This window comes from Lagenorhynchus albirostris, chromosome 11 (assembly GCF_949774975.1).
Source record: "Lagenorhynchus albirostris chromosome 11, mLagAlb1.1, whole genome shotgun sequence".
Taxonomy (NCBI): domain Eukaryota; kingdom Metazoa; phylum Chordata; class Mammalia; order Artiodactyla; family Delphinidae; genus Lagenorhynchus; species Lagenorhynchus albirostris.
The window spans coordinates 70,095,626-70,116,655 of NC_083105.1; positions in this window are offsets into that span (position 1 = coordinate 70,095,626).

Below are 21,030 nucleotides of genomic sequence, written 5' to 3' on the forward strand. Positions count from 1 at the left end.
CTTAGGCAGATTTCCCTTACTGACTACAATGTTAGAATCAGAGTGCAAAAATAAGTCACATTATGATTCTATTTTTAATAAGCACCTCAGATGATTTTGGTGTCAGTCTGGGAACCCCTGGAAATCATTTTGCCAACTTGAAGGTTGAAGTTAGGACCACAATTCTCGGCACAGTTGGTGGATTATAAATGTGATTCTGAAACATTAGCGGAAGTACTTGGGGCTATTGACACGATACAAATTTATATTAGGAAGTTGCTTAGATTTAATTTCCTTAGTGAACAGAGACTCTTAGCCCCATAGGCTCTAGTATGATTGGGACTGGGTAGAGTGTGGTCATAGTTTAACTGGACTGTGTGCTGTGGTCTCACGCCTGTTGTACCTATTTACACGGTTACACACTCTACATTGTGGATCAGTTGGAAGGTTCTTCATGTGGTTTATTCAGACCTGACCTAATTGAGCGTTTTACCATAAATTGGTTTATGGCGAAAACTCTCCACTTAGGGACTGTGTTTACCTGAAAGTTAGGGTATCACAAAAAGTCCTTAACAATATTAAAATGAGTTTTCTGAGTTTATCTTTAGATAAGGTAACGTTTTCCTTGAGAAGTCTCAAGAAGTGCAGTTCTCAGCATTAATGAGGTTAAATTCTAGAACAGCTTAGAGAACGTTTTATATTTCTTTCCATAAGATGGTGTATCTATGCAGTTTATACGAATTACATTCTATATCCTTTGAGTCTATGTGTTAGAACAATTCTGACCTCAGAACTATCTCTGGGCTGCAGTATTACCAAAGCGGAATGACTTTATAATGTAGCCAGCCCTCGTTTATATGAAGTAGCCACCTTAGAGGAACTTGGAAAACCTTTAGAAAATATATATTGTGATTTACATTTTAAGAAAATACATACTTTTTTTTTCCCTATGAAGAGTAGTTCATAATGTATACGGTAACCCACTTACCTTTGGACACTTCAGAGCCTGAAACAATACTACTGCTTACTCACTGCTCTCTCATCTTGCCTTCAGTCAGATGTTATTGGTGTAATGGAAGGAAAACCAGACTGTGAACTAGATCTGGATTCTCTTCTTGGTTAGGGACCCGAGGCATATCATTTAACCTTCTCTGTGCCATAAGTTTGTGAACAATCAATATGCCCTTCCCACCTCATAAGACTCAGAAGTCATGAAGTTGAGACCCAGAAGAGAGAATGGATTTGCTGCATGGCTTGTATCATGCCACACCAGTATTACTGTTGAAGTTCTGTGTTGCTCTGTTGTCTCCTGAACAGATCATTCTGTTTTAGGCTGAATGTTTTTTATCTCTGGTGTGAATTTGCTTAGATTATGTAAGGAAGAATTTTTAAGGAAGAGAAAGCAAAGGAAAGAATGATGTAAAGGAATGATCAAAGGAAGAAGGAAAAGAGAGGAAGTGAGAAAAGTGAGGAAAGAGAAGGGAATAAGAGTGAGAATGGCCAAAGGCAGAGTGCAAGAAGAGAGGGGATGAGAGTGGGGAAATCGAGAAGTAGAGGTAGAGAGCGGAGGTGTGGGAACAGTCACTTTTTGAGTTGCAGCACCCCAGCCTGTACCACTGTCTGCTTGCCTTCCTCTGTTTCAGTTCACGAGGCCCTCTGGGCTCAGGAATTGTGCTGGCTTTCGTGGAAGGGGCAGCCAGGATACCTTGGTTTGATTTGTTGATCCTAAAGGCTTTTCCCAGTCACTCTACTCACTGATTATTTAGTGCTGTGATTCAACATTGTATTTGTTTTTGTATTTTTTTGTTAATTGGATCCAAGTTTGTGAGCTAAGACCTGTCGAACCACGATGACAAATATCTTCCTTTTTAACATTCTTTTAGTCTTCCCAGATGCTGGATTATGCAGGACTGACCACATAGATAACACAGGAGGAGGGGATGGCCATATCAGATCTGAAGGGGGCCCAGGAATCTATCACAGTGGTTTTCCCAGATGATACTGATAAGAAGCTAGATTTGGGAACCACTGCCCTGCCTTGAATGAATGGCAGCTTAAACAGTACATCACATCTCCTGATTCCTCAATAGGCATACTTCCAGTTGAAGTGTTAGGAATGGATTAAAGAGAACAGGAGGCAGCAGGAGTACATTAAATGGAAAAACCTAAAAAGAAAGTATTCAGTGTCTTTTTCAGAAGTTTATATTGTAAGTAATAAACACCTTAGTGTTAATCAGGAGTGATTTAGGGAGACCACTGATTTTTTTTTTTTTAAATAACTTTTCATTCCTTAGAGTAAAATAGAGAAGAATTAGGGAAGCAGTATGTCAGGTGTGGGGCCAGTTATCATTTTATTAAATGTAATTTCAAGCATCTTAAACAATTGCCTTATTGAATTTTAATATTTAATAAAAGTAGATTAAATAATGATTAGTACTGCAACAGTTATCCTTTTATACATTGCCAAAGCAACCCTTTTTTGCCTGTTAAAGTCTGGCTAAACTGTCCTGGTGTTTGTCGTTTCTTAATTCATTGAACATGAAACTAGATTTTTAAAACTAAATTATATAAACTTAAGGCAGGTGTGAAAGGTGATGCAAGAATTTTTTTTAACTAAAAATGAATATGATGTTAATCCAAATATCTAGCAATTACAGAATTACGAGAACATGGAATAGCATATTGGACTAGGCAATTTAAAACTGATTACAAGTTGATGTCAAACTTCTAAATGGAAAATATCTATTGTCACGTCATCTCTACCAATTAATTCCAAATGTCTGATGGGATTGTTTCTTAAGAATTTTCTATGAACCCAGTTTTCAAACAAAAGAGAACCTTTGAAAAGATACGGAGAGAAAAAGAAAGGAAAATTTCTGTCACTTCTAATGCTGTGAATGTTATTTGGAGGGTCTGTGGTCAGACATTTTAATGCCAAACTGAAGACCTGATGTGGAGCCTCTGATGATGTGTAGTTTGCATATACAGTTTGAATTTGTGAGCATATTCAAACACACATCATCATAGCAACTCCTTGTAAAAACTGAAGAAAAGCAACAGTGTACCTTTCATTTAAAATGTAAGTTGACTTTGACTATGATGGAAAATAGCTGTTTTCAACCTGTGTATAAAATCTCTTCAGGGAATATTGGAATGTTATGCAAAAATAATTCAGGGCTTGTAGCGTAGCTGTAAACTGTGTCATCCATTGCATCACATCCATTGTTGTCAGTATCTGAGAGCTGGGCCAGTGGCTTTTGATGGATGTTGTAACAGAAGATTTATGAAGGAGATGGTGGTTTGTACTTGTTCCTGAAGTCAGAAACTGGAAGGTGCTTCCATTTTTCACAAGCATTTTGCATAAATATGTTAATATTTTGAGTAGTAATGATTCTAAAGCTGCAGGAAGGCAGCTGTGGTGTACTGTGTTACACAGAGATTACTACTCTTAAATTGATTTTTACCTGAAAATATGACGGTTTTAGGATAATTTGGATATCTTCCTCCAAGTATTTTGTGTATCTTGACATTTATTAAAGGGAGGGTCAGTATAAGATTATAGATTGGGATGTAACCTGAGAATAATGGAAAGTTGCTCTGTTCTGTTTTGGGGGGATTCAAATCATCTTTTTCTTGAGAAACTTTGTGTTGTTCTTACTAAATAAACATCTACTCAATAAATACCTAATTTCTTCAAGTGATGTGTCTGAATTATTCTAGCAGTCAGAAGCAATTTTGGAATCTTTAGGCTTGGGAAGCTTGATAACTAAAAGTCAGGGCAGTTCCTGGACTGACTAATTCGGCAACTGGACAACGTCATCAGAAACCTAGGTACCTTTTGTCTTTACAGTACTGTTCTCACCATGTGAGCTGTGTCTCCCCCCACGGCCCCCAAGTGACAGCCAACATTCTGCGTCTCAAGTGACAACCAGATGCAAAAATATATCTTTTTATAAGAGGAAGGTGCCACCTGTCTCCATTCACTTGCTCTCATAGCCATAGCAATATCTGTGTCCAAAACAATTACTTTGCAAAGAGAATAAAACTTCAGTGGTTGGCTCAGACCATGATTTGCCCCAAACTTAAATATAGCCTCCCTTGAAGAATGTATACTCACAGGAAAGGAAATAACATCAGGGTTCTTTTAGAAGTCTGTGGGGTAGAAGGGTAGGGGCTTAGAAGATAGCTATTGGGTAGGCAACAGACCTGGATGATTTTACTGGCCCAAGTATTTCTTTTTATTATTATTATTTTCTTTTCGCTGCGCTAGGTCTTCACTGCTGCACACGGGCTTTCTCTAGTTGTGGCGAGCGGGGGCTACTCTTTGTTGCGGTGTGCAAGCTTCTCATTGCAGTGGCTTCTCTTGTTGCGGAACACGGGCTCTAGGGCGCGCGGGCTTCAGTAGTCGTGGCATGCAGGCCCAGTAGTTGCGGCTCGCAGGCTCTAGAGCACAGGCTCAGTAGTTGTGGTGCACGGGCTTAGTTGCTCCGCAGCATGTGGGATCTTCCTGGACCAGGGATCGAACCCGTGTCCCCTGCATTGGCAGGCGGATTCTTAACCACTGCGCCACCAAAGAAGTCCCCAAGTATTTCTTAAAACTACCCAGAGGATCAAATTTCACATCTAGAGAAGAGTACCTTTTCTGTGCCAGGGTGTAATTGTGCTTTAATGGGTCTCGGTAATATTATGATCCAACAGTTCTCAGTTTTACATATTTTATTATTTATACAATGGTTTTCTGGTTACAGTGATAGCTTGAAGGGTTTTAAAAGATTATTGAGGTGATGACTACTTCCAAGAGAGTTTAAAAGTTCTAAATTTATGTTGAGAAATGTATTAATAGTTATTAGCAACCTTTATCATATTTTTAATCATTTATAAGTTACAAAATGCCCTCACTGAAAAACATTCAAACAATACTGAAGAATTAAAAGTATATGAAGTAAAAAGTAAGACTCCTAACAATCCACCCCTAAGAGCATCTGGTGTGTATCCTCCCTGTCTTGCTGTGCACATGTACACACAGTGTACCCACACACGGGCTTGGTTCTACAAGGGCTTCTACAACTTGCCTTATTTCACACAGTATATTATGATATCTTTCCTTGTTGATACATTAGATCTACCTCGTTCTTTAGCTGCATATTATGTCACAGTAGTGTACTTAAGTAGAGATTAGCGTATGGACTTCTGAAGTATGAAAGCATAAGTGATGAGTTTTAACTTGTTAGGGGAAATAGTTAACTACTTTTACCATTTTTCTAGTTGTCATTTAAGGTGCATTAAATCGTGAATAAACTGTAGTGTACCTTAAAAATCAAAGTAAATATCAGATTATTAAAATTTTAAAAAATTAAATGGGAAGTTTTTGTAAGTAATAATATAATATGTAATGTAAGAAATACATAATAATAAAATAACAATAATTACATTTCTGTGAGACTGGCATGTCTGAATATTGTTACTTCAGGGTTCTTTTACCTTTCCATTCTTTTTTAAAAATACATTTTGAATCGTCTTAAAATACATTTGAATAGCTCTAAAAAATTTATTTGTAGAAATTAACAAAATTTGACCCTCAGTTTTACCTGTGCTTTACCTACTGTTCTTTAGCATTTAAAATATTTTAAGTGGGCCATTTAACTGGTTAAGAGAGATTTATAATCTATTAGAACAGTGCTATCTGACAGTAATATAATGCAAACACATTTAATTTTAAATTTTCTAGTAGCCACATTAAAAGCGGTAAAAAGCACTTGCAATTAATTTTAATAATACATTTTACTTAATTCAGTATATCCAAAATATTATCATGTGGGCATGTAGTGAATATAAAAATGTTAGCGAGATCATATTTTTTCCATACCGTACTAAGCCTATATTTTTCACATACAGCACATCTCAGTTCAAATTTGCTACATTTCAAGTGGCCACTGGTGGCTCATGGTTAACATCTTGGACAGCACAGCTCTATAGAGTACAAACTCTGGAGGCAAAAATCATTTCTGTTTGTTCAGTGGTGTCTGTCACTGTGACTGTACATGGTAGACACACAGATTTGCTCAGTGAATTTTTTTTTTTTTTTCGGTACGCGGGCCTCTCACTGTTCTGGCCTCCCCCGTTGCGGCGCACAGGCTCCAGACACGCAGGCTCAGCGGCCGTGGCTCACGGGCCCAGCCACTCCGCGGCATGTGGGATCTTCCCGGACCGGGGCACGAACCCGTGTCCCCTGCATCAAGGTTATGGTGAAGCTACTACACAACTTCAGATGATAGTGAGGTCATATGATTCACACACCCTCAGAGCCCACTTTTTGGATCATTGATTACTCATGCACAAACATTGATCTCAAATCCATAGTAAACCTGAGTCTGCTCCCATAGATTCTGGCTTCCCAACGTTGCTATACCTCCCGTCTAAAGCCAGTCCCTTCATTTTGCACTAGATTTGTAACAGGTGGGGTGGGTTAGCTGTTAGCGCACACGGTGGTTACTCGCAGTGGTCCTCACAACAGAGAGTGCAGTGAGAGGCGGATCGTGGCCTTCTCTCCGGGGCCCCCCAGGCCCTGCGGCCTCGGGCCGGTGGCTGAGCTGGGAGCCCCAGGGACAGGCTGGGGGTGTGTCCTGCAGAGCTCCAGAGCCCTCGCCACGGCCGCCCACTGGCTGGGCTTAGGCCTTGAAGCAGCAGTGAACCTCTCCCCTATTCCCACCTCTGCGGCCTAATGCCGGCGGCCGTCTCCATGGGTCGCAGACCTCGGGACCCCAGCCCCTGTTTGGGTGGTCTGAGGGCCGGCTGGCTCCTGGACACCTGGCTCCCTCAGTGATGACGGCTGGGCATGGTCTGGGGACCTGGCCCTGAGGGCACCTCCAGCTGAGATCTGCCTGCTTAGCTGGGCCTGGGCACCGGCAGGAAGACCCAGACTGGGTGCGGGACGAATGCTCTCAGGGTAACCGTCCTGTGCAGGGACCCCCTCCTCTTAGCCAGGGCCTGGACCTCAGAGGGCTAAAGTTAAGCCTTGGGACCTTGCCCTTTCTTGTCAGAACTGAAAATAACATTTGTTTTGGTGGAGGTTTACAGGAACATCGTGACCTGACCGTGACCTGACCTCAAGAACAAAGGATCCGGATTTGCAGCAACTAACCACGCCCCTCCGTCACTTCTCCTATAAAAGGTCTTTGTTGAAAGCTTTTGGGGAGTGGGGGGAGGTAGGGGGGTTAAGGCATGAGCCACCCGTTCTCCTTGCATGGCCCTGCAATAAACCTTTCTCTGCTCCAAACTCTGACATTTTGGTATTGTTTCGCCTCACTGTGCGTCGGGCACACACACTTGCATTCGGTAACAGATTCTGTCCTCTCTTGTGTAACTCAAGAACAATGTTCCATCAATTCTTCCTGCTTTCTCTTTACCTAATAATTTTTTCCACTGTACTAGATCATTCTCAGGAAAACTTGAAAGCGTTGTCTGTATTCTCTGTCTCCAGTTCTTCTCTTGTCAAGATCACCAATGACTTGTGTGTTCTTTTTTTTAAAATTATAGGTGATTTATAATATTGTATTAGTTTCAGGGTTCTATAAAAACATTGAATCACAGTGACTTGTGTTTTCTTCCTTCCTTCCTTCCTTCCTTCCTTCCTTCCTTCCTTCCTCCCTCCCTCCCTCCCTCCCTCCCTCCCTCCCTCCTTCTCCCTCCCTCCCTCCTTCTCCCTCTCCCTCTCCCTCTCTCTCGCTTCATGGCTTGCAGGATCTTCATTCCCCAACCAGGGATGGAACCCGGGGCCTCAGCAGTGAAAGTGCCAAGTCCTAACCACTGAACTGCCGGGGAATTCCCAACTTGTGTGTTGTTAATTCCAATCTCCAATTGCTAATCCTCATCTTATTTGCCCTATTAGTAGCATGTGACAGAATTTGAAGAAGCACTTTCTTCATTGAAACATCTTCACCTGGCCTCCATTTCATTGTACTCTTTGTCTTCCTCTTTCCTCATTCAATACTTCTTTCAGGTTTTTGTCTAGCACTCCATTTTCTTCCCACTCTCTTAATGCTAGAGTGTATCAGAGCCTCTCAGCAATCTCATCCGTTCGATGCCTTTACAAACATGGACCGTGTCCCCAATTTGTATCATCAATCAAGATGTCTGCCAAATTCCAGTCTCCTCTACTACTTGTTTCTGCTTGCTATCTCTACTAGGATATCTAGTATTCATCCCAAACTTAACATACCCAAAACAGAATTCTTGATTTTTTTTCTTAAACCTACTCTATTTAGAATCTTCTTTACTTAGATGATGACAAATCTATCCTTCTAGCTGCTCAGGCTAAAATCTTTGGAGTCATTCTTTACTTTCGTCTTGTTCATACACATGACACATCTAAGCTATTAAAGATACTATTGCATCAACCTTTAAATTAAATCCAGAATCCAACAACTCCTCCCTACTTCTACTTCTACTACACTTGTCTAGACCATCATTACCTCTTGTTTGAATTAATGCAACAGACTCCTAAATGGTGACCCTGTTGCCAGCAGCATCCAGCCACAGTCTATCCTTAACATAGCAGCTAGACTGATCCTTTTCAAAAGATGAGTCATATCATGTCATGTCTCTGCTCATCACTCAGTGACACACCGTTCACTCATAGTAAAAGCCAAAGCCTTTAAGTGGCTACAAGACCTTACAGGATCTGCCAGCATTATTTCTCTAATTTTATTTAATACTGTTGCCTTGCTCACTCTTTCTCCACCACACTGGCATGCCCGACAAACTCCCAACTAGAAGATTTTGCACTGTTGTTTCCTTTCTCTGCAAATCTTCTCTTAAATATTTCCCTGGCCAACTTTTTCATCTCCTTCAAATCTTTGGTTAAATGTCAATACCCAGTGAAACGTACCAGAAGAATAAGGGATGGCTGCAAATTTTTTGACACTCCTGTTGAGGGGAGAGTTTATTTCCCATCCTCTTGAATTAATAAGAATGGTTTGTGATGGCTTAGACCAGTAGAGCATGGAAGGCTTATCTTTGGGACTAACAACTTCCACCTTGGACTCTTAGAATCCTGAGTTTTCTTGTAAGAAGTCTGACTACCCTTCTGTAGAAACCACCTGGAGACATCCTGAGACTACATGAGGAGTGAGAGAGTCCCAGCTGAAACTAGGCTTCCAGCATCTCTGCCAAGTCCAGGCATGTGTGTGAAGACATCTTGAACCCTCTTGGACCAGTGAAGTCATACTGGATCATCCAGCCCAAACTTGCCACCAGTTGAAAACCACTGAGTGACTTCAGTTGACATCAGGTGGAACAGAAGCCCTGCCCAAATTCCTGACCCACAAAATCATATAATATAAAATGGTTGTTACTTGAAACCACTAAAGTTTTGGGGTAGTTTGTTACACAATGATAGACAACCAGAACACCTACACTGACTGCCTATTTAAAGTTGCAATTTGTACCTGTCTCTACCTTGGTACTCTCAATTCTCCTTACTTTGTTCTATTTTTTTTCTCCATATTACTTATCACCTTAACATGTAATATATTTACTATGTTTATTATTTATTATCATTCTCTTCTTAATCAATGACCCCTTCTCCCATTCACCAGAATATAAATGGGATTTTTTTTTTCTGTTTTATTCATTGATACATGCCTGGCACATAGGTGTTCAATAAAGTCTTGTTGGATGAATGAGAAGTAATTTACACTTTATCACAGGATATAGAGGATCTCATCAGAGCTGTCCAAGAATGAGCAAGATAAAATTTAAAAAGTGGCATGGTAACTATGGGGTCATACTACAGGAAAAAAAAAATCCAACCTAGAAGAAACTATATCCTAAAGAACAAATTTCCCTCAAGTGCTTCATACTAGGGAACAACTTATTAAGCTCATGAATTCATTAAGGTAAGCCTCAAAAATGAAATAAAACAAATGAGATTTTAAAAAGAGATTATAGGTCTAAGAAACAAGTTGAGGATCAAAAGGAGGTCATTAAAAGTTTGTTAAGTAAATTAGAAAGGAACAGAAAAGACAGTTGAAAATTAAATTGCTGACATAGAGGAAAAGTACAGTGAGTCAAATGCCAGTGAAAAAGAAAGATCATCATAATTAGGAAAAATCCAAAAGGACCACAAACTAGAAATAGGGCATGAACACATGGAACAAGAAAGTTTCCTTGGAATGAAAATTATAAAAGAATAATCAGCAAGTTAAAAGAGCACATCTTATTTCAGGAAATTTTGTTTCTGAGTACTAACAGATATATTCTAGGTAAGTTGTAAAATTTCAAAAATAAAGACAGATTTCTTCAGATAAATATTTTTTTATTAGAAAAAGCAAATCATGCTCCTAGGCACCCCCTCCCCATAAAAAAAAAGAATGAAAAAAGCAAAATCAAGCTATTTGTAGATTTCTGGAGAGCAATATTCAACAGACAGAGGAAATGTCTACAAGGTTTTGAATGAAAGAAAATGACTCTAACATTTATAACAAAGAAGATCTCATTCAAATATAAAGGCAAAATGCATATATTCTCAAACATGCATGAACTCAAAAGATGGTAAACCCTTGAGCTGTTCTTGAAAGACCTACTTATAAATGAAAGCAGACAACTAACTGATGAATCAATACAGAGACCTCAGCAGTGGAGACGCCATGATAAAAGAATTTACAATAAACTGTGAAGCATTCAGTTATGGGGCTAATTGGAAATAGTGGGAGTATTACGATAACATCTGAATCTAATCTAATAATGTAATCCACAAAAAATTGGGAGGTGGAAAGCAAGGAGGGTATATAAAGTGTTAAGCCTTTACTAGTTTAAAAATGTATTAGGATATCAACCTCATTTAAAAATTTTTATTTATTTTAAAGTTTTAATCACAAAATTAGATGAATCACAATGCTTGGTGCAAGATACGCTCTTAGTTTTTGTCTATTTGTAATCTTTCATTCATTCCTTCATAATATGCATGGTATAACCCTATTTCATAAAAGTATTTCTACTTATCATTCCACCCGTATATATGTAGAGAAAGATCCGTGAAATGATGTTCACCTGATAGTGATAGTTATGTGGATGGTGGAGTTTGAGGTGATGATAGTTTTGTTAACTTTTTGCTGAGAAGTATAAGAGAAACTAAGGAGCCAGGGGTTGGGGGTTGGGGGATTGAGACAGCAGCTCTGCCTCTCAATAACTGTAAATTTGAGCAAGTTAATAAATTTTAAGTTTCTGCATCTGTAAAATGTGTACAGTAATAGTCCTACTTCATCAAGCCATTGTGAGGATTAAATGAGTTAATATCCACAAAGTACTTAAAATAATGTTGACATATAAAGAGGTCTCAATAAATGTTAACTTTGTTTTTTTAACTGCCTTTCCTCTACTAGTCTTCTTCATGCTAGACATTCCTTAAAACAAGCATGTACCATTTTTATATAAAAAAAATTAGTAAAATACAGACCAATATCTTGATGTTTGGTTTAAAAAAAAACTAGCTTCATGTTTTCTGTGAGAAATATATCTGGTAACTTTAGCAACAAAATGATAATGTAATTGTTGGAAAAATGCCCATGTCATTAGAGGATGTAATATTTCTTTATAGAAAAGGATGTGGAAATTTATGGATTTGTTTAGACAAGGCAGGAGATGACACAGAAAGCTGCCTGATGGTGGTATGGGCTATTTAGTCTCCAGTAATTTCCCTGGGACATACATTTGTGGATATGAGTAGCTGCATTGCGTAAGAATTCTGACAGATCTTATCTTGTCATTCTCACAGGATTTTCATCTCCTTCTTTTCCCCACCTCTGCCTATTCCCTCCTATCCTTACTGTTCTAGAAATTCAAACTCTGTGCCTTCCCACTCAGCAGAGACAAAATAATCCCACAATGTTTCTGAGTGCTTTCCATGAAAATGGGTGAATTTAAGAGCCATTTCCCAGCAGGCCTAGCACCCTTTGAAAGAGTTAGTCTTCTGACACTTTGAGGTTAATCCTGCAATACCTAAGCAAAGTGACAAAGGAAGAAGGAAAATACAGGAATGGGGAAAGGCATAGAAGAAAAATTTTTAAAGGAAATCAAATGTAATATTATCAGAAAGAGTAAAATCAAGATCCAAAGCTTAAAATGGGACAAAGAATTTTTTTTTTAATTTCATATAGTAGTCTACCAAAATATACACTAATTGTTATGCATCAAACATAGAAGATGTTTACATATAGCAAAATCTTCCAAAAATATATGACATTGATAAAGCCACCATCATAGTATCAATCTTTAATTAACTTTCAGAATTTGTACATCAAGAAGACCAAAAATATCAGATGTATTTATAGGATTTAAATAACACAATAAATAAAAACCATGTTATATATATCCATATTATATACATTTTTTTAGAACTTAATAACTTGCAAAGAAAACCTTCCTAAGCTTGTGTATTAGGTTGGATTACCTGAGATGAGATTTGACTACAAGTGACAGAAACCAAAAATAATGATGACCTAAAGAAGATGGAAGCTTATTTCTCTCTCACATAAATGTGGGTTGTCAAGGCTAATTTGGAACATCAGGAACTCAGCCTCCCTCTTGGCTGCTTCTTTGTCATTCCCAATAAATGATTTCTAACAATGGTAACAAAATGCCCTCTGGTTCCATCTAGCGTGTCTATTTTCTAGCTAGCGTGGATGAAGAAACGGTAGGAGAAGGGCCTGCTCCCAGATTTTAAGAAAACTTCTGGGGACTCCCTGATCTCAAATTATACTGCAAAGCTTCAGTAATCAGTACAGTATGGTACTGGCACAAAAACAGACACATAGATCAATGAAACAGAATAGAGAGCCCAGACACGAACCCACACTTGTATGGTCGATTAAGCTATGACAATGGAGGCAAGAATATACTACGGGGAAACACAGCCTCTTCAATAAATTGTGTTGTGAAAACTGGATGGCTACATGCAGAAGAACCAAACTGGACTACTTTCTTATACCACATACAAAAAAAAAAAAAAAAAAAGAAAAACAAAAACAAAAAAACACCTCAAAATGGTTTAGGGACTTAAATGTAAGACATGAAACCATAAAACTTTTAGAAGAAAACCTAGGCAGTAAGCTCTATGATATCATTGATCTTAGCAATTTTTTTGGATATGTCTCCTCAGGCAAGGGAAATAACAGTAAACAAACAAATGTGATGACGTCAAACTAAAAAGCTTTTTGCACAGTGAAGAAAACTATGAACAAAATGAAAAGGCTACCTACAGAATAGGAGAAGATATCTGCAAATGATGCATCCGATAAGGGGTTAATATCCAAAATATACAAATAATTCCCACAGCTCAAGGTAAAAAAAAAAAAACCCAAACAACCTGATTAAAAAATGGTCAGAGGACCTGAATAGATATTTTACCAAAGAAGACATACAAATGGTGAACAGACACATGAAAAGATGCTCAACACTGCTTATCATCAAGGAAATGCAAATTAAAACCACAATGAGATATCACCTCACACCTGTCAGAATGGCATCAAAAAGACAACAAATAACAAGTGTTGGCAAAGATGTGAGGAAAAAGGAACCCTCATGCACTGTTGGTGGGAATGCAAATTGGTACAGCCACTATGAAAACAGTATAAAGGTGTCCATGTGGGTGTATGCGTCTCCTGTTTTACTATCATTTTGGTGGAGTTTAGTGAAGAAACAAAGGTAAGTATGTGAGTTCAATTCGCTATGTTTAATTAGGCAATTTGTTGTTTTTAACATGAAGAGTTTTTTGTTGTGTTGTTGTTGTTTTGGCCGTGCTGTGAGGCATACGGGATCTTAGTTTCCCGACCAGGGATCGAACCTGAGCCCCCTGCAGTGGAAGTGCAGAGTCCTAGCCACTGGACTGCCAAGGAAGTCCCAACATGAAGAGTTTTGATTTTCTTTTCTATCTATGCTTCTTACTTTAGTATCTTACATTTTTAGTGGCCCTAATTACACGTGAAAGACTCATTTAGCTAAACTCTGGGTGTTTTGAGCTCCATCTGCTTTCATAAATCTCCTTATTTCACCCCACACATGAGTTTATTAAAGGAGCTAAGCCTTTTCTAAGGTAGAGCACTAAATATGATGCTTTTTGCTTTATATTTATTATCTCATGAAATCTTTATGACAGTTCCAGGAGCTAGATAATACTATCCCCATTTTATAGATGGAGCAACTGAGAGACATGGTGTGTTATTGGCCTGAGGCAAAGCAACTTATAAGCGGCAAAAGCAGACTTTAGTGCTCTTACTCTTAACCTCAAAGCAACAAATATGTATCCTTTTGCTTTGTTGTTGTGGTTCTTCCTTTTTCTACTACTATATTGTCTTTTGGGGAAAACGTAGTTAGCTACTGAATAAATCATTTAATTTTCTTTTCTAAAGGGACTTTCTGTTTGTTTTTATGTTAATACCACTTTAGGTCATTTGAGATGGGCAGTTTATTAGAGTGCTGTAATGTGTTTTTCACTACCCTCGGGCTCTAGGAGTCCAATTCATCTCATACTTTTCCTTTTGATAGCTTAGCATCAGCATCATATCCACAGCTCTGTAATTATATGCTGCACCCTACAGATTCATTTGATAAAATGTTCATTTTTTAAAATATTTATTTATTTGGCTGTGGCACGCTGGATCTTCTTTGTGGTGTGTGGGATCTTTTAGATGAGCTGCACAGGCTCTTCATTGCGACACATGGACTCTCTAGTTGTGGCACATGGACTCTAGAGTGCACCAGCTTAATGGCTCTGCACAAGCATGTGGGATCTTAGATTCCCCAATCAGGGTTCAAACCCACCTCCCCTGCACTGGAAGGCAGATTCTTAACCACTGGACCATCAGGGAAGTCCCAAAATGTTCATTTTTAAACAATTGTCAAATCTGCTGACAATTTGCCAACCTTTTAATACCAAAATATCATCTGTAAAATTAATTTATAATATTTATATTAATTATTCCAAACATGTGCCCACTTGCCCTATAGAAAAATCAACCTATCCTGAAAAAGCAAACAAACAAAAAACCCCTTCCCACCCAAGACTGATCAAATCCATACAGAATCTCTATATATTCACAGATATCTTTGATCTTTATTTGGAATAGTTTTAGAAAAACATTAAATATAAAAATTTAATTTTTAAATTGACTCTCATTTGCCCTCTGTGTCAGTCTCTCTCTTTGTAAAATTAAGATTTATATACTAATTTTTCCAGGGTGAGAAAAGAATCAAGGAAGAAATGTGAAGGTGATAAAAAGTCTGAAAATTTATAATTATTCTGTATCTCTCCTTAAAAAAAACAACAAAAAACCCATAATATTTCAAAGATACCTTAACTGTCCCAGGGAATAAATTGAGTAATTCTGGCTGGATATTGGAGAGGAGGTTCTGATATTGATGCCAGCCAGTCTGAGTCCTATTCATTCTTGTTAGTGTTCCTGTGTAACAAATGATTAAGAATGGGTTGTTACTAGGCAACAAAACAAGTCTCAGTAAATTTGAGAAAATTCAAACTATCCCAAGCACGTTTTCTGACCAAAATGCTATGAGACTAGAAATCAAGTACAAGGAAAAAACTGCAAAAAACACAAACATGTGGAGGCTAAACAATATGCTACTAAACAAACATAGATCACCAAAGAAATCAAAGAAGGAATAAAAAAATACCTGGAGACAAATGAAGACGAAAGCACAATGATCCCAAATCTCTGGGATGCAGCAAAATCAGTTCTAAGAGGGAATTTTTTAGCAATACAAGCTTACCTCAGGGAACAAGAAAAATCTCAAATAAACAACCTACCCTTATACCTAAAGGAGCTAGAGAAAGAAGAACACACAAAACCCAAAATTAGTAGAAGAAAATAAATCATAAAGATCAGAGCAGAAATAAACAGAGACCAAAAAAAAAAAAAAAAAAGAAATGCCCAAAGAAACCAAGAGCTGATTCTTTGAAAAGATAAACAAAATTCATAAACCTTTAGCCAGAGTCATCAAGAAAAAAATAGAGAGCTCAAATCAATAAAGCCAGAAATGAAAAAGGAAATGTTAAAACCAATATCTCAGAAATACAAAGGATCATAAGAGATTACTACCAGCAATTATACCCCAATAAAATGGACAAGCTAGAATAAATGTACAATTATAAATTCTTATAAATGTATAATCTCCCAAGACTGTACCAGGGAGAAATAGAAAATATGAGTTAACAAATTTCCAGTAATGAAATTGAATTAGTAATAAAACAACTCTCAACAAACAAAAGTTCAGGGCCAGATAGCTTCACAGGTGAATTCTACCAAACATTTAGAGAGGAGTTAACACCTATCCTTCTCAAATTTTTTCTCCAAAAAATGCAGAAGAAGCAATGCTCTTGAATTCATTCTATGAGGCCAGCATCACCTTGATACCAAAACCAGACAAAGGTATCACAGAAAAAGAATATTATGGGTCAACAACATTGATGAACATAGATGCAAAAATCCTCAACCTATTAGCAAACTGAATTCAACAATACAATAAAAGGATCACACATGATGATCAAGTGGGATTTATCCCCAGCATGCAAAGATGTTCAAAATCTGTAAATCAAACAATATGATACACCACATTAACAAATTGAACAATAAAAATCATATGATTATCTCAATAGATGCAGAAAAAGCTTTTGATAAAATTCAACATCTATTTATGATAAAAACTATCAACAAAGTGGATATAGAGGGAACATACCTCAACATAATAATGGCAATATATGACAAACCTGCAGCTAACATCACACTCAACAGTGAAAAGCTAAAAGAATTTTCTTTAAGATCAGGAAAAAGGCAAGGATGCCCACTCTTGCCACTTTTATTCAACATAGAATTGGATGTCCTAGCCACAGTAGTCAGACAAGAAAAAGAAATAAAAGGACTCCAAACTGGAAAGGAAGAAGTAAAACTGTCACTGTTTGCAGATAACATGATACTGTACATAAAAATCCTAAAGAAGCCACCAAAAAACTACTAGAACTCATCAATGAATTTGGTAAAGTTGCAGGATACAAAATTAATATACAGAAATGTGTTGCATTTCTATACACTAACAACAAACTATCAGAGAAATTAAGTAAACAATCCTATTTACCATCACATCAAACAGAATAAAACACTTAGGAAAAATCTAACTAAGGAGGTAAAAGACCTTTACATGGAAAATTATAGACACTGATGAAAGAAACTGAAGATGACACAAACAAATAGAAAGATATGTCATGTTCATAGATTGTAAGAAATAATATTGTTAAAATGTCCATACTACTGAAAGCAATCTGAAGATTTAATGCAATCCCTATCAAAATAGCCATGACATTTTCACAGAAATAGAACAAATAACCCTAAAATTTATATGGAATCACAAAAGACCTGTAATTGCCAAAGTAATCTTGAGAAAAAGAACAAAGCTGAAGATATCACATGTGCTGATTTTAGACTATATGACAAAGCTACAGTAATCAAAACAGTATGGTAATGGAGCAAAAACAGGCACATAGATAAATGAAACAGAATAGAGAGGTCAGAAATAAACCCACTCACCTATGGCTGATTAATCTATGACAAAGGAGGCAAGAATATACAATGGGGAAAAGATAGTCTCTTCAACAAATGGTGACAGGAAAACTGTACAGCTATATGTAAAAGAATGAAATTAGACCATTTTCTCACACCATATGGAAAAATAAACTCAAAATGGTTTAAAGACCTAAATGTAAGAGCAGAAACCAAAAAACTCCTAGAAGAAAACATCAGCAGAAAACTCTTTGACATAAATGGTAGCAATTTTTTCATGGATTTGTCTCTAAGACAAAGGAAACAAAAGCAAAAATAAACAAATGGGATCTAATTAAACTTAAAAGCTTTTTCACAGCAAGGGAAACCATTGACAGGAAATTCCCTGGTTCTCCAATGGTTAGGACTTGGCACTTTCACTGCCATGGCCCTGGGTTCACCAGGTTCATTCCCTGGTCAGGGAACTAAGATCCTGTAAGCTTCGCAATGCGGCAAAAAAGAAAGAAAGAAAGAAAGAAAGAAAGAAAGAAAACCATTGACAAAACTAAAAGACAACTAATAAATGGGAGAAAATATTTGTAAATGATATGACCCATAAGTGGTTAATATTCAAAATATATAACAACTCATACAACTGAATATCAAAAAACAAACAAGCTGATTAAGAAATGGGCAGAAGGGCTTCCCTGGTGGCGCAGTGGTTGGAAATCCGCCTGCCGATCCAGGGGACACGGGTTCGTGCCCCGGTCCGGGAAGATCCCACATGCCGCGGAGCGGCTGGGCCCGTGAGCCATGGCCACTGAGCCTGCACGTCCGGAGCCTGTGCTCCGCAACGGGAGAGGCCACGGCATTGGGAGGCTCGCGTACCACAAAAAAAAAAAAAAAAAAAGAAATGGGCAGAAGACCTGAATAGACATTTTTTCAAAGAATACATCCAGATGGCCAACAGGCACATAAAAAAATGCTTAACATTGCTAATCATCAGAGAAATGTAAATCAAAACTACAATGAGTTATCACCTCATACCTGTCAGAATGACTATCATCAAAAATACCACATATAACAAATGTTGGCAAGGATGTGGAGAAAAGGGAACCTTTGTGCACTGTTGGTGGGAGTGTAATTTGGTGCAGCCACTATGGAAAATGGTATGGAGGTTCCTCAAAAAAAATTAAAAATAAAACTATCATATGATCCAGCAGTTCCACTCCTGGGTATATATCTGGAAAAAATGAAAACACTAATTTGAAAAGATATATGCACCCCTATGTTCATAGCAGTGTTAGCCAACATATATAAGATATATATATTATATACAATATTATATATATTATATACAATATATATAATGAAATATTACTCAGCCATAAAAAAGAACTATATTTTGCCATTTGCAACAACATGCATGGACCTGGAGGGTATTATGCTTAGTGAAATAAGTCAGACAGAGAAAGACATAACATATAGTATGTACTATATGTTATCACATATGTGGAATCTAAAAGAATGAAATGAATGAATATAACAAAACAGAAACAAAGGTACAGATAGAGAACAAATAGTGATTAGGAGTAGGGAGAGGGAAGTGGGGAGGGGTAATATAGGGGAGGGGGATTATTACCATGTACAAAATAAATAAGCTACAATGATATATTGTACAGCATGAGAAATATAGCCAATATTTTATAATAAATTTAAAATGATTATAATTTGTAAAAATATTGAATCACTATGTTGTACACCTGAAACTAGTATTTAAAAAAAAGAATGGGTTGTTATTGGACTGTTGCCATGTAAAAGATATTTTTCTTTAATCATTTAAACTTAGTTAATCCATGGTCATTATTAAAAAAAATTAAACACAAACAAATAAAAAGAAAAAAACCTTATAAGCCTACCACTCAGACATAATGAGGATTTCCATTTAGCACTTATCTTTTCAGACATTTTCCTACACACATTCATGTATTGTTTCAGTTAGGGTACAGTCAGGGAAGCAGAGTCGCCATGGATTTATAGAAGAAGGGGTTTGTTATAGGAATTAGACCATAACAAGTTATGGGGGGAGCTGGAGAAGTGAGAGTCCAGAAGGGGGAGTTGGAGGATTGAGAAAGAGCCACTAGCTACTCTCCTGAAGCACCAGTGTGGTTGGACAAGCAGAGCTTGCAGGAAATCTGAGAAGCCCTACCACATCCCACTACAAAGCTGAGGCTTGTGGTGAGGTCTCTGGGAAGCTGTCGCCTCTGTGGAGTGAAGGCTGGTATAGGGTACTGCTGTGGCAGCAGCAGCAGATTTGGGTGTGGAATGAGAATTAGGACAAGTTGGAAACCACCAGGCAAGTCTGGGTCTATCTGGCAGTGTATCTAACTGGGAATTCCTTCAGCGTGTGGCTGCCAACTCCAGCTCAGAGCCAGACAGGGAAGAGGTTTCTGGGAAACAGAGTTCCCAGGTTAACAAAGTTGACAATAACATGTGTGTGTGTATGTGTGTGTGTGTGTGTGTGTGTGTGTGTGTGTGTATAAGTGCATACATATATGTTTTTGTGTATATATGTTTCTATATGTATATGTACCTATATGTGTGTATGTGTGTGTGTGTATGTATGAATTCATAGTCTACAAGGAGTTCTGTAACCTACTTTTTCTCACTTCAACCATTGTAAACACTATTGTTTATATAGATCTTTAGCATAGCTTTAATGGCTGCTTAGTCTCCCATCATTTTGAGGATTTATTTGATCCATTCATTAATCTTCTCAATTGTTTAACACTGAAAGTTTAGGCTGGGGTGCTTCTGGTGATGGACTGATGCAGTGAGTGGGTCAGGTGAAGGACAGCATGCTCCTGGGTGCCCATGAGGTGGCCCCCTTTGGGGATTGCTCAGATATAGCTGGAGGACACTTAGGAAGGATTAATCTCCAAACCATAAGGCCAGGTGAGAAAGGGTTGAGAGAAGCTTCCTTAGTAATTCAGGTTATGACTGAGGGTATCACAATGCATTTTATTTAGCAGCATTCATTTTTTACTTTGGATTGTGAGCAATCAGAAAGCATCATTCATGTTCAGCCATCTTTGTGTCTCCAGTGTCTAGAGAGTCTACATACTGAAGCATGTTCAAACTGGGTAGCTGAGGAGTGGTAAATGAAGTTACAAATGTGTGGTCAAAGTTTAGGGAAAACAACACGGAATGTTGGAATATCCAGGGCTCATAGCGCTGGGGAACTATTATCACTTCTAAGCCCAAAGGGGCAGAGCAGGGAGGTAGAGGTTGCCAGAACCCAAAAAGCATCTCCCACTGGGCAAATCCAGCTAAAGACCAGAGAGCACAGAGCCCACTGATAGAGTCCTTAAAGACAGACCCCCAGAGATCAAACCGGGGCGAGGAAGGTGGTGGAGGCCGAACTGGAGGGACAAGTGGGATATACCCAGCCCAAGGCATCATTAGACACAGGTGTTTTTGAGAAGATGAGCCCTTAGCTAGCCATTAT